Genomic DNA, 22300 nt, shown 5'->3' with positions numbered 1-22300 from the left:
AAACCGTAGGAGAAACGGCAACATAGAAGAATTCTCCTTTAAAGAATCTCAAGTCTGTTTTTAGTAAGAAAAAGAGTAAGAAAGAAGGGGAATCCAGTTTCTCTTCAGTAGCAGACGAAGACCCAAGGAAGGAAGAGACCGAGTACGAATCTGAAAGGGAAGAAACTGAATCCGAAGAAGGAAGCGACTTTGAAGGCGAACTAGCTAACCCTATGGCTAACATCGATGAAGTTCCCACGGGCAAATGGAAGAAGAGAATACGTGACGATACCGGACCGGGACTAGTACAACCCATCATTCCCGCGACTGCCACTTTCGAACTAAACGGCCACATACTTGCTCAACTTAAGGAAATCCCCTTCTACGGGAAAGATCACGAAGACGCTTACAAACATTTGGACGAGGTCAACGATGTAGCCGACTACTTCAATGTTCCAAATGTGGCTCGAGAAACAGTTTTGCTTCGCATGCTTCCAGTCACATTCAAGGGAGCTGCAAAGGATTGGATGAAATCACTTCCCCCAGGATCCATCACTACATGGGCTAAAATGAAAGAAGAATTCATAGACCAGTTTTGCCCTCCTTCAAAAATAGCCAAGTTGAAGAAAGCCATAGCTAATTTTGAACAACAAGCTGGAAATTCACTTTTTGAGGCTTGGGAGAGATACAAGGGACTACTAAGGAATTGCCCACATCATGATCTAAACAGTCAATAAGAACTCTCCGGTTTCTATGATGGAGTTAATGTAACAACTAGGCAACTCCTTGATTCGCAAGGACCTCTCACAAAGAAGCCACCCCCGGTAATCAAGGAACTAATTGAAGAATTCTCTAAACACTCTAGAGAATATCATAAACCAAGAAATGACTTGACTCGAGGGGCGGTGAACTCTATTACTGATGACATGGCAGCAATGATGGAAAAATTGGAAAGCATGGATCGAAGAATGACTAAGATGGACTAATCCATCCACGCCATTAGAGTGGGTTGTGAAAAATGTAGAGGGCCTCATCTAACTAAAGATTGTGATCTTGACGAGAACGAGAATCGGAAGGTGCAAGTGTGCTATTCAAGTGGTGATAGGTTTGATGACAATTGGCGAAAACCAAAGAAAGAATGGCTACCTTATGATGAGTACAAAAAGACAAGGGAGGAAAAGTATAAGCAAAAGGAGAGAGGATTTTATCAAAAGGAGGAACCGGTGCATGAAAAGAAATCAGATTTGGAAGACATGCTTACAAGATTCGTGGCCGCATCCGAGAAAAGACATAATGATACCGATGCTACACTCAAAGATCAACAAAATATGTTGAGAGAACACCAACTTATGATGAAAGATGAACAAGCCTTGCTTAGGAATCAACAAGCATCTATTCTCAACATAGAAAAGCAGCTGGGGCAGCTTGCTCAACAAGTGAATGAGAGAAGACCGGCTGGACTTCCTACTAATATCGAAAGTAACCCGAAAGGTGCACATATAAATATCGTGACAACTAGGAGTGGGAAGATTATAACTCCTTTGATCCCTATTCAGCAAGAAGATCCTAAGCTGGTGCAAGAGGATAAAGAAGAACATGAAGAATCACAGAATCCCGATCCGACTCGCCGAGTCGACGTTACAGACTCGACGAGTCCCCCACCTGAACAGAAAAGCCAGCCTCCTGTTAAGCCATATCAGCTTCCACTTCCCTTTCCGGATCGAGCTAGACAAAAAAAAATGAAGTTGACTACCAGAAGTTTCTGGAACATATAAAGGCTCTCCAGATTAATATTCCATTCATAGAGGCGGTTGCACAAATGCCGAAATATGCCAAATTCCTCAAGGAGCTTCTAACTAATAGAAAGAAGATGGAAGAGGTGAAGAAAGAGGTCCTAAATGAGAATTGTTCAACTACCATGTTGAACAAACTACCTAAGAAGAAGGGTGATCCGGGAAGCTTAACATTGCCTTGCCAATTTGGAAACTTAGCTACCATTTATGCATTGGCTGATTCAGGGGCAAGTGTAAATCTCATGCCATATTCATTTTTCAAGAAATTAGATCTTCCGGAGCCAAGGCCAATTCGAATGGCGATTCACCTAGCAAATAAAACGGTCACATTCCCGAGAGGAATATGTGAAGATCTATTGGTCAAGGTTGATAAGTTCGTGTTTCCCGCGGACTTTATAGTTTTAGACATGGAAGCGGATCCTCAAGTCCCGATCATACTTGGAAGACCTTTTCTTAACACCGCAAGTGCTATAGTTGACATGCGAGATTCTAAACTTACCCTTCGGGTAGGAGACGAATCAGTCACTTTTGGGGTTGATCAAGCCATGAAACATCCGAGGAATAGCGATGACACAACATTTTCGGTTGACATGTTGGAAGAGTTAATGGAGGAATGGAACGAAGATGAGCCAAACAAGTCCACCGTCACACATGAAGAAGAATTTGACGCGGAAAGAGACCTGCTGGAATTAGAAAGACTGATCGAGGAAGCTGAGTATAATGATCTAATCAGAAGTGCAGAACACCCGACTCGCCGAGTCGCCTCGACAGACTCGACGAGTCCATCCGCAGAAACTCGATCAGTCGCGGATTTTACGAAGGACTCGACGAGTCCCCTCACTGGACTCGACGTGTTAAACATTCAGAACACGAAAACTGAACTTAAGGCACTACCAGATCACATGGAGTACGCGTTTCTTGAAGATGGCCAACAAAAACCTGTAATTATAGCTGCTGATCTGGCCAAGCATGAGAAAGAAAGTCTTGTGGGTGTATTCAGGAAGAGGCAAGGTGCTATAGCATGGCAAATAACTGACATAAAAGGAATTAGCCCAACTTATTGTTCTCATGAGATTAACTTAGAAGATGGAGCTAAAGCTGTAGTACAACGCCAACGAAGACTTAACCCGAACATGCAAGAGGTTGTGAAAAAGGAGGTGGTTAAACTACTAGATGCCAGAATAATTTACTCAATCTCCAATAGCCCATGGGTGAGTCCGGTGCAAGTGGTACCAAAGAAAGAAGGAATGACGGTGGTGGTCAATGAAAATAACGAGTTAATTCCAATAAGAACAGTAACCGGGTGGCGTGTTTGCATTGACTACAGAAAATTGAATGATGCCACATGCAAGGATCACTTTCCATTGCCATTCATAGATCAAATGCTCGAAAGGCTCTCCAGTCATCTATATTATTGTTTTCTTGATGGTATTTTGGGATATTTTCAAATTCCAATCGACCCACAAGACCAAGAGAAGACCACTTTTACGTGCCCAAGTGAAACATTTGCATATAGACGCATGCCTTTTGGGTTATGCAATGCACCGACTACTTTCCAAAAATGCATGATGGCCATTTTCCACGATATGATTGAGAAGTTTATAGAGGTTTTTATGGATGATTTCTCGGTGTTCGGGTCATCTTTTGAAGATTGCTTATCTAATTTGGACTTGATGCTAGCTAGATGTGAGAAGACAAACCTTGTCCTTAATTGGGAAAAGTGCCACTTCATGGTGAAAGAAGGAATTGTATTGGGTCACAAAGTTTCAAGGAAAGGGATAGAAGTGGATAGAGCAAAAGTGGACACAATAGCTAAGCTACACCCTCCAGCTAATATAAAAGGGGTAAGGAGTTTTCTTGGCCATGCGGGATTTTATCGTCGCTTCATTAAAGATTTTTCGAAGATTACTTGGCCTTTAACTCAATTACTCTTGAAGGATGCCCCATTTGATTTTTCCAAGGAATGTCATGAAGCATTTCATTTGTTAAAAGAAAGATTAACCACTACTCCTATCATGATAGCACCAAATTGGAATCTTCCTTTCGAGCTAATGTGTGATGCGAGTGATTATGCTGTGGGTGCTGTTTTAGGGCAAAGGATTGATAAACATTTTCAACCAATCTACTATGCAAGCAAGACATTGAATCCTACCCACGAGAATTATACTACTACCGAGAAGGAGCTGCTAGCTGTGGTATACGCTTTTGATAAGTTCCGCCCTTATTTGGTATTATCCAAGACCATAGTTTTTACCGACCATTCTGCCCTAAACTATCTTTTTGCTAAACAAGATGCTAAGCCCCAATTGATACGTTGGGTCTTACTTTTACAAGAGTTTGACATTGAAATACGCGATAAAAAGGGAATGGAAAATGTAGCTGCCGACCATTTGTCAAGATTAGAGAACCCGCATTTGGCGGAGTTGGAAGAAAACAAGACTGGAGACGATTTTCCTGATGAATATCTTTTAGTAGTATCAGGAGAAATGCCATGGTTTGCGGATATAGCTAACTACTTAGCAACCAAATACATTCCAAAAGACTTAACCCGCTAACAGAAGAAGAAATTCTTTTCAGAAATCAAGTACTATTTTTGGGACGAGCCGTATCTCTTCCGAAGTTGCGCAGACGGAATGATAAGAAGATGTGTATTTGGGAAGGAAAGTCGAGAAATCTTGGCACACTGTCATAGCGGGCCCGCCGGGGGACATCATGGAGCACACTACACAGCTAGGAAGATTTTTGATATTGGGTTTTATTGGCCCACAATTTTTAAAGATGGTGCTCAATTCGTCAAAGAATGTGATTCGTGCCTACGAGCGGGGAATATATCATCCCGAAATGAAATGCTCCAACATAGTATTCAAATTTGTGAAATATTTGATGTGTGGGGGATTGACTTTATGGGACCTTTCCCAATGTCCAAAGGGAATAAATATATCTTGGTGGCGGTCGATTACGTGTTAAAAAATATGGGACCTTTCCCAATGACCGGGGCACTCACTTTGCAAATGATCAATTAGCCAAAGTGTTAAAAAATATGGGGTACATCATAGGTTCTCCACATCTTATCATCCACAAACTAGTGGGCAAACTGAAGTGACGAATAGGGCATTAAAAAGGATTTTAGAAAGATCGGTTGGAGGAAATCGAAAGGAATGGTCGGATAAATTAGATGATGCACTTTGGGCCTTTCAAACAACTTTTAAAACAACTATTGGTACTACACCATATAGGTTAGTATATGGAAAAAATTGTCATTTACCGGTTGAAATTGAGCACAAAGCTTTTTGGGCTTTAAAGATGTGTAATTTTGATTTGGCTGAACTTCGAACCAACCGGTTGATGCAAATGAATGCCCTTGAAGAGCTTAGAAATGAGACCTACACTAGTTCCTTGATATACAAAGAAAAGACAAAGAATTGGCATGACAAAAGGTTAAAGGGTAATAAGGACTTTCATGAAGGGCAAAAGGTGTTACTCTTCAACTCAAGGTTCAAACTTTTCCCGGGCAAGCTAAAGACACGATGGGATGGTCCATTTATAGTAAATCAAGTTTTTCCACATGGAGCTATTGAGCTTATATCGAGAGACGAAACTCCTTTCAAGGTTAATGGACATAGAGTGAAGAGATATGAAGAAGGAATTCCAAGAGATGAAGGTCTTGAAGAAGGGCTGCTTCTAGGAGGAACTACAGAAACTTAAAGAGGGAAGGAGTCCAGCTAATGACTCCTTAAAAAGAAGTGCTTCCGGGAGGCAACCCGAGTTTAGAGTTTGCTTTCTTTTTCCTTTATTTTTTATTTTTATTTTCGTTTTTCTTAGGATCTGCTTTTATCAATCTTCTTCTGTGCTTATGATGATTGCTTGAGGGCAAGCAATGCTCAAGTGTGGGGTTGGTGTCATACAATTTAAAAAACTCAAATTCTTATCAAACAGAATGAAAGACTTGTCGAGTCCCTAAACCTACTCGGCGAGTCCATTTAATAAATTTTGATTAAACGCGGAATCGCGAAACTACTCGGCGAGTCCACGTATTTACCCGGAAAAAAAAATTATCTTTCACCTTCTGTAAATAAGGGGTTTTTACCCTAATTGTAAAACACTTTCAACACTTCATACAGCCGCCGCCCATACTCGACGAGCAAAATTCTCTCAAGCTCTCATCTTGATTTCTTCCGTTTCCTTGCAAATCCAACTCAAAGGTAACCATTTTCACTCTTAATCGTTTAAAAGTTTCAACCTTTGGTAGAGTTATATCCTTAATTTCTGAAAAATCCCGATTTTGACTAAACTTGGATATTAGGGTTTCGATTTCTTGGTAAATTAGGTAGTTTAAAACAAAATTTATTGTATATTTATGCTTAGTGAACATACCAAAACAAACCCCTGGATTAATTTATAGATTTGGATGGTTAAATTTACCCGAAATGGTTTGGACTCGCGCAGTTCATCCTGCTCGCCGAGTCGGTTCGTGGACTCGGCGAGTCTGGGTCATAGATGCTCAAAATTTTGATGTCCTTAATTGCTTTGTGTTTTGTTTGTGGTTTTCTTGATTCCGTCTTGTGGGAATTATGTCTAGGCGGGGACAAAGTTCAAGGGGAGGCGGCTATGGGGACCTCCCATGGTTAACTTTTCCAAAAATAACCTCCAAGTCTTCACTTGATCGCGCAAAAAACAAGCTGGAAGTGTTGAGACGCAAGGAAATATATGTCCCCAATGATATTGACTGGCCTTGGATTGGTCAAACTGGGTTGGAGGAAGAGTTGACCCCTTATTTGGTCAAGTCTTTCAACAATGATGGGATGACAATAATTTGTGATGGCTGGAGCCGACTCTTTAAGATTCAAGAGCCTGTTTATCAGGAATTGTGATGGGAGTTCTTTGCTACCATCTACTTCCTAGGTGGTAGTGACTATTACAATCCAAACATTATTACTTTCTGTCTTGGAGGGGAGCTGCGTCAATACAGCATTGCAGAGCTCGCATGGAGGATGGGAATTTATGATCAAGATGTGATTATGTATGAAAATTTTGAAACATTCCTAGAACATTGTCATAAGGACTTGCTCGAGGAAGTGGTTGCATCGACTTGGTGGAATACAATCGCCAACCGGGTTTACATTCCATCATCTGCTCAAGAAGGGAGTATCCGTTCCCCAATTCATCGCCTGATACATCGTCTGATCGCAAGTACTATTAACATGCGAAAGTGTAACACCCCGAATCCAGAAGTCCCAGAAAGGAAAGAAAAACCCTAAGTCAAAGGGGTCAACTCGTCGAGTCTAAGGAATAACTCGACGAGTCGGAGCGTGTCCCAGGTCGCGGATTAAGTGACCGACTCGACGAGTCGGGGAGACTTACTCGGCGAGTCTGGTCTGGGTTTGGAAACCCTAATTTCGGGACTTGGTGCCCTATTTAAGCAACATTTCAGGCCTCCACCCCAGCCTCCATCACTCCCCTCACCTACTCTCGAAACCCTAATCAACCTTGTGGATTATTGAGCTAGTTTCTTGCCTTTGTGAGTGATTTGAAGCTTGGAGAAGGAAGGAGACTATTGGTGGTGCAAGAAGGAGCTATAGATCCAGAGTTGGTGTGGCATTTCAGATCATTTGAAGGTATAAAGCTTATACCTTGACTGTTAATCATCTAGATTCCCTTTCTAGCTTGTATTTTTCCCACATTTGGGCCATTACCAAGGTTAATCCGAGTACTAAACCCTTGAGGATGTATTGGGTTTCAGATCTGGGCACCCTTGAGCTTTAGAAGCTCAGAGTTGCTAGCTTTATCCAGCTATGGATCCATTTCATGCCTTAGACCTTCTTAGCTTGGATTAAGAGTTTTAGCTCCATAGCACCTTGCATGCACGTAAAGTTAGCAACTTTACGTGTAATGCTAGCCTTAAGAATCCAGATCTATGAGCTGGAAGCAATGAAATGGACTGTAATCGACAGAATTGAGATGTCACAAAGCGGACTCGGCGAGTCGGGTCCCAAACCCAAATCCCCTCTGGTTATGAGTTAGATCAGTGAGTTGAGTTGGTGAAGGACTCGACCAGTCTGGGTCCATATTGGGCATGAAGATCATAGTACTCGACGAGTTCTAGGAGGAACTCGGCGAGACCAAGGCAATCTCCTTAGTTATGGAGGTGGACTCGACGAGTTGTTCATACAACTCGGCGAGTCGGTTGAGGATGGTCCCGAATTGTATGGTTGAAGGAGAACTCATTGAGTTCTTGCTAGACTCTACGAGTTAAGTCGGGGGTTGTAATGGATCGGAGGAGTATGGACTCCACGAGTAGGTAGAACAACTCGGCGAGTCAAGTCAACTGGAAGTTGACTTTGACCGTTGACTTTGACCAAGTTTGACAAGGGTTGACTTTTGGATTATTGTGGTCTAAATGTTATTTTGGGTATTGATAGTTCGGGAAGTCGAAGGGTCAGCGGTTCAGAAGTTGCCGGTTAGCAGTCAGAAGTGTTCAACGAGTTTTCAGCAGTGCGAGGTGATTCTCCTCACTGTGTGCATGGGTCTACGGCCACAATGTCGGCCCATTATGTTCATGTTCATGATTATGCTTATGTATAGAAGGAAGAATCGGGGGTTAGCCCTAGGCACCTATCGATATATGTTCCGGGTTACGACCTGATGACGGGCGAGGCCCGAGGAATGTTAGGATGCTAGAGGTCTTTGTGATTCTTGCACATGTCTGTATGATAGGATCCGAACCGAGGGTCCGATGTCGGGGTAAGCCCGAAGTCCGTTAGATAATAGTATGTTTCCGGGCCGAGGGTCCGATGCCGGGGTATTCCCGAGGAAGATTCTTATGTAGTGCGTTAGATTATACTTGTTGTCTTCGTGATACTTGTATGTGCCTGGTATGGAGGTGAGTGTGGGCAAGGTCCCGTATCTCATCACTAGCTGAGTATGGATGGGGTTCCATATCTCGATATTAGCAGAGCAGGGGCGAGGCCCGTGATAGGAAAGGTGTGAGTGTGGGCGAGGGCCCGTATCTCACTACTAGTAGGAGTGTGGACGGGGTTCCACTACTTCAGTAGCAGACCAGGGGCGGGGCGCAAGTTAGGCGAGGCCTTAGAGCAGGGTATGGTTAGGGAATGTTTATGTATGTTCCAGTATGTTATTTAATCGTGTGTATGTGTATGGTGGGCGAGGCCCAGAGACATGCGACGCCTAAAGGAAACAGATTTGTATACCGGGCGGGGCTCGATGCCAGGTGGGACCTGATGCCAGGCGGGGCCTGATGACGGACGGGGTCCGATGACGGGCGAGGCCCAATGCAGCGGGCGGGGGCCCAGTATGTGGTTATGTGCTCAGAATTATGTATGGCATGTATGGATCAGTAGATATGTATGGTATGCGGTAGGTTGGGGAAGTCACTAAGCTTTGTGCTTACAGATTTCAGTTTTGGTTTCACGTACTTCCGGTAGCGGAGGGAGGAGCTCGGGATGATCGCATGGCACACACCAAGAAGTTTAGCATGGGATGTTTACTCTTATAAAATGAATAAGTGTTTGGGAAAATACCCTGATTTGTCATATAACCCCTTTTAGTATGTTTGAATGACTTAATGCTATGGATTAGTAATGTTTTTTTTTAAGAAATTTTTGGTCATGATTTTTGGGATGTTTAAGAAAGGATGACGATAAGGTCGCTACTCTTGACATTTTCTACATGTGGAGCATTATCACTCCCGATGTTTTCTGCAATTTGCCATATTGCTTGGCAAAATATTTAGCAGAGGGGGCGGTCAAGGAGCGGATCACTTCAAAAATCAACGGGGGCATGTTTGTTACGAAGCTTGCAAGAACGTATGGGATCTTGGACCAAGGGGCAGCTCGGATGTTGACCATGATTCCTACTCCTCCTTTCAGCACCACTTTATTTAGGAGGGCAAGAATCGTGGAGGATTTTGGTGGGGGGCATTTTAGCATCCCTAATGCGGATGAGGTGTTGGTACCGGAGGAGCCGTGAAGAAGGGTAAGGCAAAGAAGGGAGCAAGTCCGGGAAGACCCACCGGTCATTCCGGTGGATGAAGAGTTACCCATGGATTGGTACAACATTGAGGCAAGAAGGTACCAAGACGACCTTGGGAGAAGCATGAACTATAACAACGAGTCATTTGTTTATTTATTTGAACAAATGAATATCGCACCAAGGCCCGGACCCGGATTCCCCTATGTGCCAAGTTGGGAGGAAAGAGTGCAAGCAAGGAGGAACCAAGCTGGTGGAAGTGGGACAGGAGGAAACGAAGAGGAGGATGAAGATTGATGTTTTAATTTGTTTTGTTTTGGATGTTTAAAAACTATTTGTTTTTTTATTTGGTTTTTGGTTATGGAACTTTGTAGGACGATAAAGTAGGAATTTGTTTTTATCACTTGTGGTTGCTTTTATCTTTTCAGATTGAGGCTAGGAAGCATGCAAGAGTCTCAAATTTCAAGGCTAGAGTAAGGTTCGGGTCTAGAAGAGAATGTGCAAGTTTTGAGTTTAAGGTCGAGTCCGTTATCAAAGAGGGTTAAGAGTGTTGCTTATTAAAGAAAAATGAAGAAAAGACACTAAATTGTCATACCCAACCACATCAGAAGCGGACTCAAAAGAAGAAGATTTATTTATCACTCAGCGATGTACTCACCGAGTGCATATCTTGGGCTCGGCGAGTCCGCTTACGAAACCACGTTTTTCTGTTAAAAGCCCTTCTGCTCGTCGAGCAGCCGTATTAACTCGGCGAGTCACTCAAAATTCCACTATCAAAATTTGGATTTTGACCACATATGATACGGGTTTACTCATATTCTTTAAAGGATAATTCGCGAAGATTTTTCGAGACTATTTTCCTGCATATTTGGAGCTGTACCACACGAGATTTGACACCCAAGACATGGATGAGCTGTTCCCATGTTTAAAGTCAATTGAAGATGGAGCTTTCAAAGAAGAAAATCAACCTCGCAACTGCTATCCCAGAGGAGTTTGTTCTAATGCTCTCTTTACTTTTATGCTCTTGTTCATGCACAACGTGCAATGGGGACATTGCCTAATTTAAGTGTGGGGTAGGGGGTTGGTTATTACACTAGTTAAATTTCAAAAATTTTTTTGCATAAAATTGCTTGGACTTAATTTCGAAAATTTGGTAAAAAGCAATTTGGAATCATGCTAGTGTTATGTTTGATGATTGCATGAATACTCAAATGTTTAGTTGAGCCTATACACGTTCTAGTGCATTTGTGGCCCCCTTTATTCTAGTGAAATCATGGGACAAAAACACAACCTCGCTTAGTTTGAGGGATGCAATAAGTTTAGCATCATGTACCAGAAATGTATCTAGGAAGACTAATACTTTAACCAATAAAGGTTGAAGTGGAGCGCCCCTGCTTAAGCATGTAGGTTTTGAGTGATAAAAAAGTGAGTTACATGTAAAAAAAAAGAGAGAAAGTTACAAGTTAAAGCTGTAAGAATTTTGGAGCAATTAAAGTGAAGATTAAAAGATCAAAAAAATTCCAAAAGTTCAAAAGTTGAAGATACCAAATATCAAAAAGTAGTGAATTCAAAGAAATCAAGATCAAATATCCAAGAAATGAAGGATTCCAAAGAGCTCCATTATGGTATCAAAGATTGTAATTTTCTAGATTATGTATGCTCGGGTTGCTTGACCAAAAATACCTTGAGGTTAGGAAGTTTTCTGCAGATGGATTCGGAGGGATGCATAAAATGAGCATTGTTCAAATGATGTGGGCAAGTGTTTATGAAGATTGTGAGTATTTAGAATTGAGGGGGGTCCTTAGGAAAATTTTAGACACAAATGCATGCGTTGCGGTCTTGACATAATGGTTGGGTTTGATTGGGATTGTCTTATGTATTATTAGTGTGCTTAAATTCAGTTTTGCTTGGGGGCAAGCAAAAGTCAAGTGTGGGGTATTTTTATATGTGCATATTTAGCTATATATTTAGTGTAGATTTTCCTTATTTATTGACTAATTATTTCCACATTATGGACAAAAGGTACTTAATAGTGTTTGAATTATATTTTCAGTCCAAAAGATACGCTCGGAAGCAGAAAGGAAGCAGGAGAAGCGATTGGAAGCTCGGGAGATGAAGAATGAAGAAAGGAGTCAAATTCTGGAGCTACTCGACGAGCAGGAGCGTCTACTCGACGAGTACCCGCGAAGGTTCGTGAAGCAATATGTAAAATCCCTGCCGTACACGGACTCTAACAAGGGGACTCGGCGAGTCAGTTGTCTACTCGACGAGTAGACCCTGTTTTGAGAAATCTATAAATAGAAGCAACAAACCCGAATTGAGGCTCTCTCTGGCTTTTGGGAAGATTACTTGGCGACTAAGGAGACAGCTGGAGACCTAAAGAACGTGAGAAGAACCCTCATCCTCAATTCTAAGAAGATTGAGGCAACTTAGGTTTGATTTTCCACTTACCTTTGAATAGAATTATGTTTGGCTTGTTTGAATTCGTTTTTAGGTTTTTATCTACTGTAATTATGAACTAATTTCGTTAGTTTCTGTTTAGGGTAGACAAGTTTGCTCCTATGGATTAATTTACTCTTTTGATTAATTGTTATGTGGTGAATCTTGTTAAATTAAGCTTGTTAAAGACCCTTATGCATTAACCATAACTATTTTCTGTTAATTGCTAAGTAATTAAGCTGTATGAACATCTCTAAATTGCTTATCTCATATGATTTATGTGAACACATTGCTATATGCCTAGGAATAGTGAATATGAAACTAGGATTAACTAGAGAATGGGTAAATTAATGTGTGAGCTTGTGTGATACACCATCAACAAGAGGTTAATTGAATCACCAATTTAATTAGCTAATTACAAGTCTTATTTAACCCGAATAATTAAACAAGGAAATTTATTAGTTTAACCACTTGATCACTGCTTAAATTAATCTATTTTCTAAGGATTGGTAATAACGAATGTGAATCTAATCACCTTAGTCGGTAACCAATAACAATTAATCTATTGCATTACCATAAAAATTAACCATAGGAGTAAATGAATCGAACCTAAACAGAACAAGCTACAACAAGAGGTAATCCTATAACTCAATTGTATGTTATTTATGTCAATTGTATGCTAGTTGTAGGCTTAATGCTTTAGAAACAATATTGCATGTATAATTAGAGTAAACATAGATCCAAAGCATTTAGGGTTGTATGTGCACCATAGGATGTTGTAGTATACTAAAACCCAACATTAAGATCATGTACATTCGGAATGGGAGCAATAAAAGAAGGATTACAACCATCCAAAAAATGGCTAGAATTAAAAAAAATAGTAACATCATCAACCACATCAACCTCCATCAAATACCAAAATTTTCTAATGAAGTCAAAAGAGAAACCATCCGTGGCTAGGGATTTATCAGCACCACAATTGTAACTGTAACATCCCGATGTTGAGGTATTTTCAATTTTCACCCTATGTATGAATAATTATTGCATTTTAGTCCCTAAGTATAAGAAAGAGTGTAAAATGCCCCATAGTGGCATTTTGGTAATTTTGGGCAGTGGGGTAGTACGTTGAGCGTATGTTGTGTACGTTGAGCGTACTAGGATGGACCTTAGTACGTTAGGCATGCACCTCATACACAAGGCGTACATGGAGGAAGTTCAAACCCTAATTTTTAGGGTTTGGTCCATATATAAACACCATTATAACCTCATTTATCATACTCTCATCAACTCTTATTTAAGAACTCGACCTTTTAGCAAATCCTAAGTGATAAGAGTGTTTTGAGCTCATTTGTGAGCCTTTTTGGTGTTCTTGAAGAATGAGAAGTTGGTGCACAGACCTTGAAGCTTGGAAGCAACTTAGATCTGGGATCTTGCACTTGCTAGCAACCTCTTGGAGGTAAAAAGTTCATACTTTGATCGCTCCATCTTGTAGAACTAGCCATTTCTTCATTTATGGCACTTTTAGTCTCAAATATGGTGATTCTTGAGCATGGTAGGCTCTTCAACAATAATTCGTCCTTTTAGACCTTATGAGGTGTCTTAAGTCATAAAAATGTGGTCTTGATGGTTAGTTTTCCTCCATGCATGCTATAGAAGGTCTTATGGAATTAAAAAGTTAAGATTTTGTGTATTAACCACTTAATGGGCATGCAAAGTCATAAAGTTGGAAACTTAATTACTCTTAGTGGTATTTTGGCCTTGGATCTGAAAGTAGGATGTGAGAGCTTAATGCATTACGCTCTTATTGAGGATTTGGGAAGTATGGGCGTACACCCTGTGTAACCTGGAGTACGCAGCGCGTACGTGGTCAACCATCCTGTCTGCGGTCAAAGCTCGAGTACGAACCGCATACCTCCGGAGTACACCTCACGTACGAAGCCTGAGTCGACTTGGCTGAGTTGACTCGATTGAGTTGACTCGATTGACTTGTTAGTTTTGGCCAGTTTTAACCAAGGGTATTTTTGGGGAAATGATATTCATTTAGAATGAAAATGTTTTGATATTTAGGATTTGGATTGAGCCACTATTTGGGAGCAGAGTATTGACTAGCTATTCGTCAGACTATGAGTTTCCTCACTGTACTTACAGGTCGAAGGCACTAAGGCTGGCCCATTGGATTGATATCCTGGTTACCGTATGTTTTTATACTATTGTAATCCGTTAGATCTGTATGATTATCTGTATTTTCGGGCTTTGTGTTCATGTTTGTTTGTTGCATATGTCGACATGTTGGTTTGGGTTAAGGCGGACTTGCTTTGTGCTGTAGGCCAAGACACATTGGGATGACCGGATAGGCTGTAGGCCCTGTGAGGCTTTCCAGTCGGGCCGGCTGCCCATAGAGAGATTCAGATAGGCTGTAGGCCCTGCGAGGCAGTCCAGTTAGGTTGACTGTTCGTGGAACGGTCCAGATAGGCTATAGGCCCTGCGAGGCGGTCCAATCAGGTTGGCTGCTATGTTTTCATGCTTGTTTGTTATGTTTATGTGGTGGTACAATGGGGGAACACACTAAACGTTGGATTACACTTTTAGTTTTTCTTCAAGTACTTCAGACGACCGTGGCAAGGTGAAGGCCTGACCGTACACATCCTTGGTTTTTATGTTGATTGGATCTCGGGAGACTCTGGTTTTAAATAATGTTTTTGGAAACAATGGTTTTGTAAACACTTCTTTTTAGAGAATGGGTTGTTTTGAAAAGTTTAAGTTGGTTGTGATTTTTTAGACGTTACAGTAACGGACGTGTTTATTACTATGCATAGTTATGAATCTGTATGTATGTCGTTAGATGATGGAAATCTTCAATGAATAAATGCGAGTAAATTATTCAAATATATATATATATATATATATATATATATATATATATATATATATATATATATATATATATATGTGTGTGTGTGTGTGTGTGTCTGTGTGTTATATGTGAATTTTATAGATATTAGGTATATATAATATATGTGTAAAAACTTACATCGAAACTTAATAAATAAGGCTAAAATAGAAATTAAAAATAAAAGATTATTTAGGATAAATAATCTGAACAAAAGTCGTAGTAATTGAAAAAGTAAACTCGTACATATAAAGAATGCCTAAATCTGACTTCGTATGAGGAAATTATGATTTTTCGAAGTTTTATCAGAGCAGTGTGCGACATAAAAACTGAAATTAAAAGCGGTCGATTGTTAGGAAAAACAATCTAAACGAGACCTGAAGAACTCGTCGATATGATTCTGTTGATATAAAGACAATCGAGAACGGAAGGTTGTATGAGAGAGTTATGATTTTTATACGGACTTTAACAGTCTAAGCCTGTTGAAAATATAAATTTAAAAATAAATTGAGAATTAGCCAACATAGTCTAAATAAAAGTTGTAGATCTCGTCAATAGCTATGTGTGAATATAAAGAACGTCAAAAAACAGAGCTCGTATGAAGAAGATAAGAATTTTTTAAAAATAATAAAATTATGCGCCCGTCGACAAGGTGCGCGGTGCACACCGAAAGCCAGCCAAATTTTTCCACGTGTCATCCCTTGAATGGAACCACGCCTACACTCCCGAAAAGAGGCGCGACACGGCTAGACATGGTGCGTAATGCCCCCTATTTTCCCAGCTATAAATAGGTTTCGGTTTACACACATTTCCTCACACCATTTCACCCAGAATTCTCTGGAACTCTCTCGCAACCCTAGTCCCTTTACTCCCTCGTTCCCGACTACTTTAGCAAGACCCTGTGGGATCAGAGAGCCGGATAAATAGAAGTGCCTGGATCAGAATTCTACCTGCATAATTACCGGTTCTCGTTTGAAAACTCTGTAAGTTAAGCTGCACTTATCTTAATTCAAGTGTAACTTATATTTATATTCATAGTTTTCATTATGAACCTATACATAATATCTGTGATTACAAGTCATAATAGTGATTGATCTACTTACAAGAGTGATGTCTAGTCTGGATTTAGTGAGGTATTTAAAGTGGGATTTCCAAACAGTATACTCTATATACCAAACGGACCCTACCTTCGATATGATCCTACCTAGTTATTCCTTATTTGATAGATCCATATGTAGACACTAGGATTATTGAGGAATCTAGACTATCAACATTATAGTCACAAGGAATATGAAAACAGACTAATTCTTAGTGCTATATACATCTAGGTCTCTTGAGAGGATAAGGTGTTAAGGCAAAGTGTAGCCCTAACCTCGAATCACCCACTTTTTTCATGTGATTGCATAGTTACTTTTTGTAACATCCGCATTTTTACAACAATTTTAAAACTTTTTATTTATGCTTATTTAAAACAGAGTTTATTTATAAATGCAGAATTTGGTTCCGTAAAGAAATGTTTTTCATTGATTTATAAAAGCTTAGGGTGTCATAACTGATACAAAACATAAGCATAAATAGGCCTTATAGTATCTTTAGACTAATAGTATACATCCCCTTGAATCTATCATCATTCATATACCTTTCTACCGCTACCTATGATACAAAAAGGCTGAGTGGGTCAGGTTGGGAAACTTGGTGAGTACATAGGGTTTTCAACCCATAATAATATTGTTAATATGTTTTAATTATCAAACAATTAACTCAATTACCCATCTATGTTTACTTCTATATTCTTCCTAAGGATCTGTCCTAAGAGTCATCATAGTCATCGTTGCTAACATCATGGTTACATGGATTTCTCTGCAATATATGTCAGTATGTTTCTTTCGATCTTCATTCCTAAGGATTTGTCCTAAGGATCATCTTAATCATGGTTGCTGATAGTACTATTGCAGGGATTTCTCTACAATACACGTCAATATGTTTATTTCTATCTTCATTCCTAAGGATTTGTCCTAAGGATCAACTTAATCATCGTTGCTAACCGTACTGTCACATGAATTTCTGCACAATACATGTCAGTAGGGTAGAGTACATCAAATAGGAACGAAGTCCATCACCTACTGGTTATAAACCTGCATTTGCTCCACAGGACTGTCACCAAATGGTCTAGTGGTCGTTACCTATACTCTATTAGGTAACTACATCATTGGTACACTATTACCATTCCTACATAGTTAGTACACTAGTACCATTTCTAAGGTCATGACATCCTATCATTGCCTACGTCTTTCATCATACTATGGCATCTTATCTTTCATCATACTATAACATCGTTCATTACCCTGCATTACCCAATATATTATATTTATAAATACATATACGATATATATATATATATATATATATATATATATATATATATATCTTGTAAAATGTGTCTTTAGAATATTTCATCTAACACATAACATCTTTGCACATAAGCATATATAGCATTCAATTATCTAAATACTTCGTATATAGGTGTAGTATGAAAGTAACTATGCACTCACTTAATAAAAGTGGATGCCTCGGAACTTGGGCAGAACTTCGCCTTATAACTTTATATTTTCCTCTTACGCAACCTAGGTTCATATCGCTAAGTCTTAGTTTATTATTTCTTATGACTGATGATAGTCTAGATTCCTCAACAATCCCAATGAATACTGAGAGTTCTATCAAATAAGGATCAGCCATGCCGGATAGTTGGGAGGCAGGACCGTTTTGGCTTATAGTCTTTCTGAAATCTAACAACCAAGCCAATGTGACCATTCTAGTCACCTCTCCTGTAAGTAGATCAATCATCATTATGACTGGAATTACTGATAAATTTTGTTTATAAGTTCATAATAATGACTATGACTATAAATACAAGTTATACTAAAAGAAATATGAGTGTATCTTAACTTACAGAGATTTTCCTAACAAAGTCTGGAAACTACACTGGCAAAATCCCGACTTGAGAGTTTTCACTTGCCAGGCTCCCACGGACTCTAGGGCTTTGCTAGAAGCTTAAAACTAAATAGATTTCCCAGCCAAATGGGAGGGAAAGTCGAGAGATCGAGTGAGAGAGAGAGAGAGAGTGTGTGTGTTATAATGGTGTGAGGAATGAAAGAATTCGAGCGCTTTTATTTATAGCAGGGATGTGCGTTGTGCACCCTAGACGCGTGTCGCGCATCTTGTCGGGGCTGGTGACGAGGCTTCGGTCAGAGGGTGACACTTGGATAAAACCTTGTGGGCCACGTCTACTTGTCAGTGCGCGTCGTGCGCCGTGCGTGCTCAGGTGCGCTCAGATTTTAAAAACTTTGAAAAATCGTATCTTCTTCATACGAGCTCCGTTTTCAACGTTCTTTATATACACGCGTAGCTATCGACGAGATCTACAACTTTTATTTAGACTCTATCGGCTAATTTTCGATTTATTTTTAAAACTATATTTTTGACAGGATTAAATTGTTAAAACCCATATAAAAATCATAACCCTCTCATACGACATTCGTTCTTGGCTGTCATTATAGCGATGGACTCTTATTAACGAGATCTTCGACTCTCGTTTAGATTGTTTTTCCTAACAATTGACCAATCTTGCTTTCGGTTTCTATATCGGCACTTTTGCGCTGAAACTTCAAAGAATCATAACTTCGTCTCATGAAGTCAGATTTGGAGATTCTCTATATGCACGCTCTCGGTTTAACTACTACTATAACTTTCATTTAGATCGATTATGCTACAACATTTTATCAAAAATTCACTTTTACGATACGTAGAGTCGTGTCGGTTTAGTTGCGAAACTTCGAAGAAGCATAACTTCTTCATACGAAGTCAGATTTCAACATTTTTATACGTACGAAATCCTTTTTACATATACTATAACTTTAGTTAAGATTATTTATCCTAAATACTATTCTATCAAAATTCTCTTATAATCTCTTAATTGATTAGCCGAATCTGCGGGTGTTACAGTTGTCTCCCCTTATGATGATTACGTCCCGGAATCATCAACAAAACAAGGCATGTTCGATGACTTCGGACGTTACCTTTCTAATTTTGGTAATAACCATAACTCTTATGTCTTTTCTATTGAGTTTCTAACTCTTAGATTTCTTGTTTGTTGACGGTGCTCGATACGACACCTACTATTCCTTCTAATTTCAATATCCATTAGAGGCTCCTGATCCATCTATAATTGACTTAACCTAATATAAGGTCTTTACTTTGACTTTCATAACAGACAGATGAGTCATGTTCTAATGATCTTTCATCATATGATGTAACGGCTAGACTCGGGTCTCTTTGAGTCAAACTCTAGCACAAAATATGATGGGTTTATTAGGTTACATGGTGGTTGTCGAGACCAACAAAATAAATAACCCTAAATTTTGTACGATAAAATAGTGTATAGTGGTAAAGGGTTCGAATCCACATAGATTGGTTCAATTTGTTACTTCTATGAAAAATCTTGTTATACAAATTCTTGTGAAAATAATTAAAATAAAAATAAAAATGGGGGTTTTTGATCTTTTAAAATACTTGAAAGAAAACTAGAGTTAAACTAAGATTTAAATAAACAATTCAACAAAAGCAAGAGTTGGATGTAAAATCAATGAAAGATAAATGGTTGACTTTGGCTTTCATCACATGGAGAATTAGTTGATTATCGTTAGAAATTATAGTGGAAGACTTGTGATTTCATTTTAACTTGGCTATAGTAACCCAAGAAGCTTGAGTTCACCTAGACGTTTCTTAATTAGTAAAATAGCTAGAGAAGCTCATAACATATTTGCTTAGTTAAAGCCACAATTTCCATTAAGCATGTAATTAGTGAAAATTAACTAGCATTAAGGACTAAAAAGTCACCAAATCCAAGAGGGGTCAAGTGCTTTCACTACCATGTTGTAGAAAGTGTTTTTATGATTGTACGAAGTGAAAATTAAAACACAAAACATTTGTTTCTTGCTAATTTGAGGATCTATTAATTAATCAAAAAATTAGCCAACTAATTACCAAACATACATCTAAACTCATAAATAAAGACACATAGATGGTAAGATGTTCAAATGCAAAACACTTTCATAAAAGTCATCACAAGTTCATAATATTCTCCAAACAACTAAATATCCATGGGTTTTTACCAAAAACCAACCAATATTAGTTTAGCCTAGCATGGCTAAACTCATGATAACAAAAGAAAAGTTAAAAGTACCCAACATGTAGTAAGAATCAAGAGTAAAAGATGATGTTTTTGATGTTCTTCAAGTGCTACAAAAGCTCCCAAAACTCCAGAGAACTGACCAATTTTCGGATGTGAAGAAGTGTGCAAATGATTCACCCCAACCTTTCTCAAATAACACTCAAGATAAATTCCCAAAATGCCCCTGCAGGAAGTCACGTGGGACGCATGACTTTTGACTTGATTCACATGCAGGCCGCATGAACTGGTTGAGAATGGACCACTGTCATTTATTGGGCTTGCAGTACCTTAGCCCGCTGTTCCACTTCTTCTGCCTTAGATTGTAGCCCATGATTCTTCATTATTTCTTCAATTTAAGCTCAATTTGTCTTCTCCAAATCCTCCAAAGCTAGTATACTCGATCGATCAATCAATTCTTCTTCTTCTTCTTCTTCTTCTTCTTCTTCTTTTTCTTCTTCTTCTTCTTCTTCTTCTTCTTCTTCTTCTTCTTCTTCTTCTTCTTCTTCTTCTTCTTCTTCTTCTTCTTCTTCTCTCTCTCTCTCTCTCTCTCTCTCTCTCATTTGCTGAAGGCATTCCACGTCCCGAGCGCTACGATCGTGAACCGCTGACCATTTCTAGTTAGCTTGTATCAAATCATGCTACTAAAGTGAGTGGATAGTTACTTTTACCTTACACATAGATATAAAGTATTTAATATAAATTATGTGCTATGTGTGCATGTTATCTGTGTTCTTGATATCTATGTTGGATGAACGATTTATACATGTTTTAAATGATTTAAACTGTACATGTATTTTATATCAACGAATATGTTGGGTAAAAATGGGTAGATGAAATAGTTGATATGTGATAAAATGATGAGAGGCCTCGATGTTGATGATGATCCAGTCATCTAGCGGAGTATAGATGACGACCACAGACTATTCTATACAGTATAGTGGAACGCTGGCAGGCTCACAACATATAGGTGTTTGTGAACGATGTGTTCACCGGTGTAATCCATCCCCCTCATAGTTGCCTTATGTACATATATGGCTGAGGAACCCCCTTAGCAGTAGTGCCCATCCCGATGAAAATCCTTAGGCTAGGTCCCTTACTTTAGATGCTTTAGGGACAGAAAGTGAGGATAACGGAAACGGGTAATCGGGTTGTTTGATTTGATGAAATTAATAAACTTAATTATTGTGGGTTGAAAACCCTATGTGCTCACCAGGCTCCCAAGCCTGATCCATTCAGTTTATTGCATTACAGGTAGTGGTAAGAGAGCACAGGAGTGATGGTCTGATGAGAGATCAATAGATTATAGGCCACTAGAATAAATAGATACTATAAGGCATATGTTGTTTCTGTTTATGCTTTTGATCTGTATTGACAATGACATCACGAGGTTTTTAATATAATACATTTATTCAGAAATGATTTGATAAACTCTTTATCATATTTTTGGGAACAAATTCCGCAACATATTTCTTTAAAAATATACTATGATTTTCAAATAAAGCATAAACAAATCGGTCTTTTCTGGCCATGAAATTGGGGATGTCACATTAGGTAAAAATTAATTAATTAAATTCATTCATTTTGACTCTTGGACCCTAGTATGATGGGCGTACATATGGTACGTCGGGCGCTATCGTTGCTAACAGTACGGTTACATGGATTTCTTCGCAATACATGTCAGTAGGTTTCTTTATATCTTCATTCCTAAGGATAATCTTAATCATCGTTGCTAACAATACTGTTACATGGATTTTTCCGAAATACATGTTAGTAGGTTTCTTGTTATCTTCATTCCTAAGGATCATCTTAATCATCGTTGCTGACAGTACTGTTACATGGATTTCTCTGCAATACATGTCAGTAGGGTAGTGTACATCAAATTGGCACGAAGTTTATCACCTACATGTTATAAACATGTCTACGCTTCATGAGACTGTCATCAAATGGTCCAGTGGTCGTCACCTATACTATGTTAGGTAACTA

At 39.2% G+C, this 22300-nt stretch overlaps 1 non-coding gene across 1 annotated transcript; it reads right to left on the bottom strand.

The window, feature by feature from the left end:
• Positions 1-596: 596 nt before the first annotated feature.
• Positions 597-703, bottom strand: LOC145135005 (small nucleolar RNA R71). Its single transcript, XR_013719485.1, has one exon. It is a non-coding gene; the product is annotated as a small nucleolar RNA R71 (small nucleolar RNA).
• Between the last annotated feature and the right edge of the window lie 21597 nt (positions 704-22300).

This window comes from Lactuca virosa, chromosome 8 (genome assembly GCF_052849685.1).
Source record: "Lactuca virosa cultivar CGN04683 chromosome 8, Lactuca_virosa_CGN04683_v6, whole genome shotgun sequence".
Taxonomy (NCBI): domain Eukaryota; kingdom Viridiplantae; phylum Streptophyta; class Magnoliopsida; order Asterales; family Asteraceae; genus Lactuca; species Lactuca virosa.
This window is presented reverse-complemented; position numbering and strand designations above follow the sequence as displayed.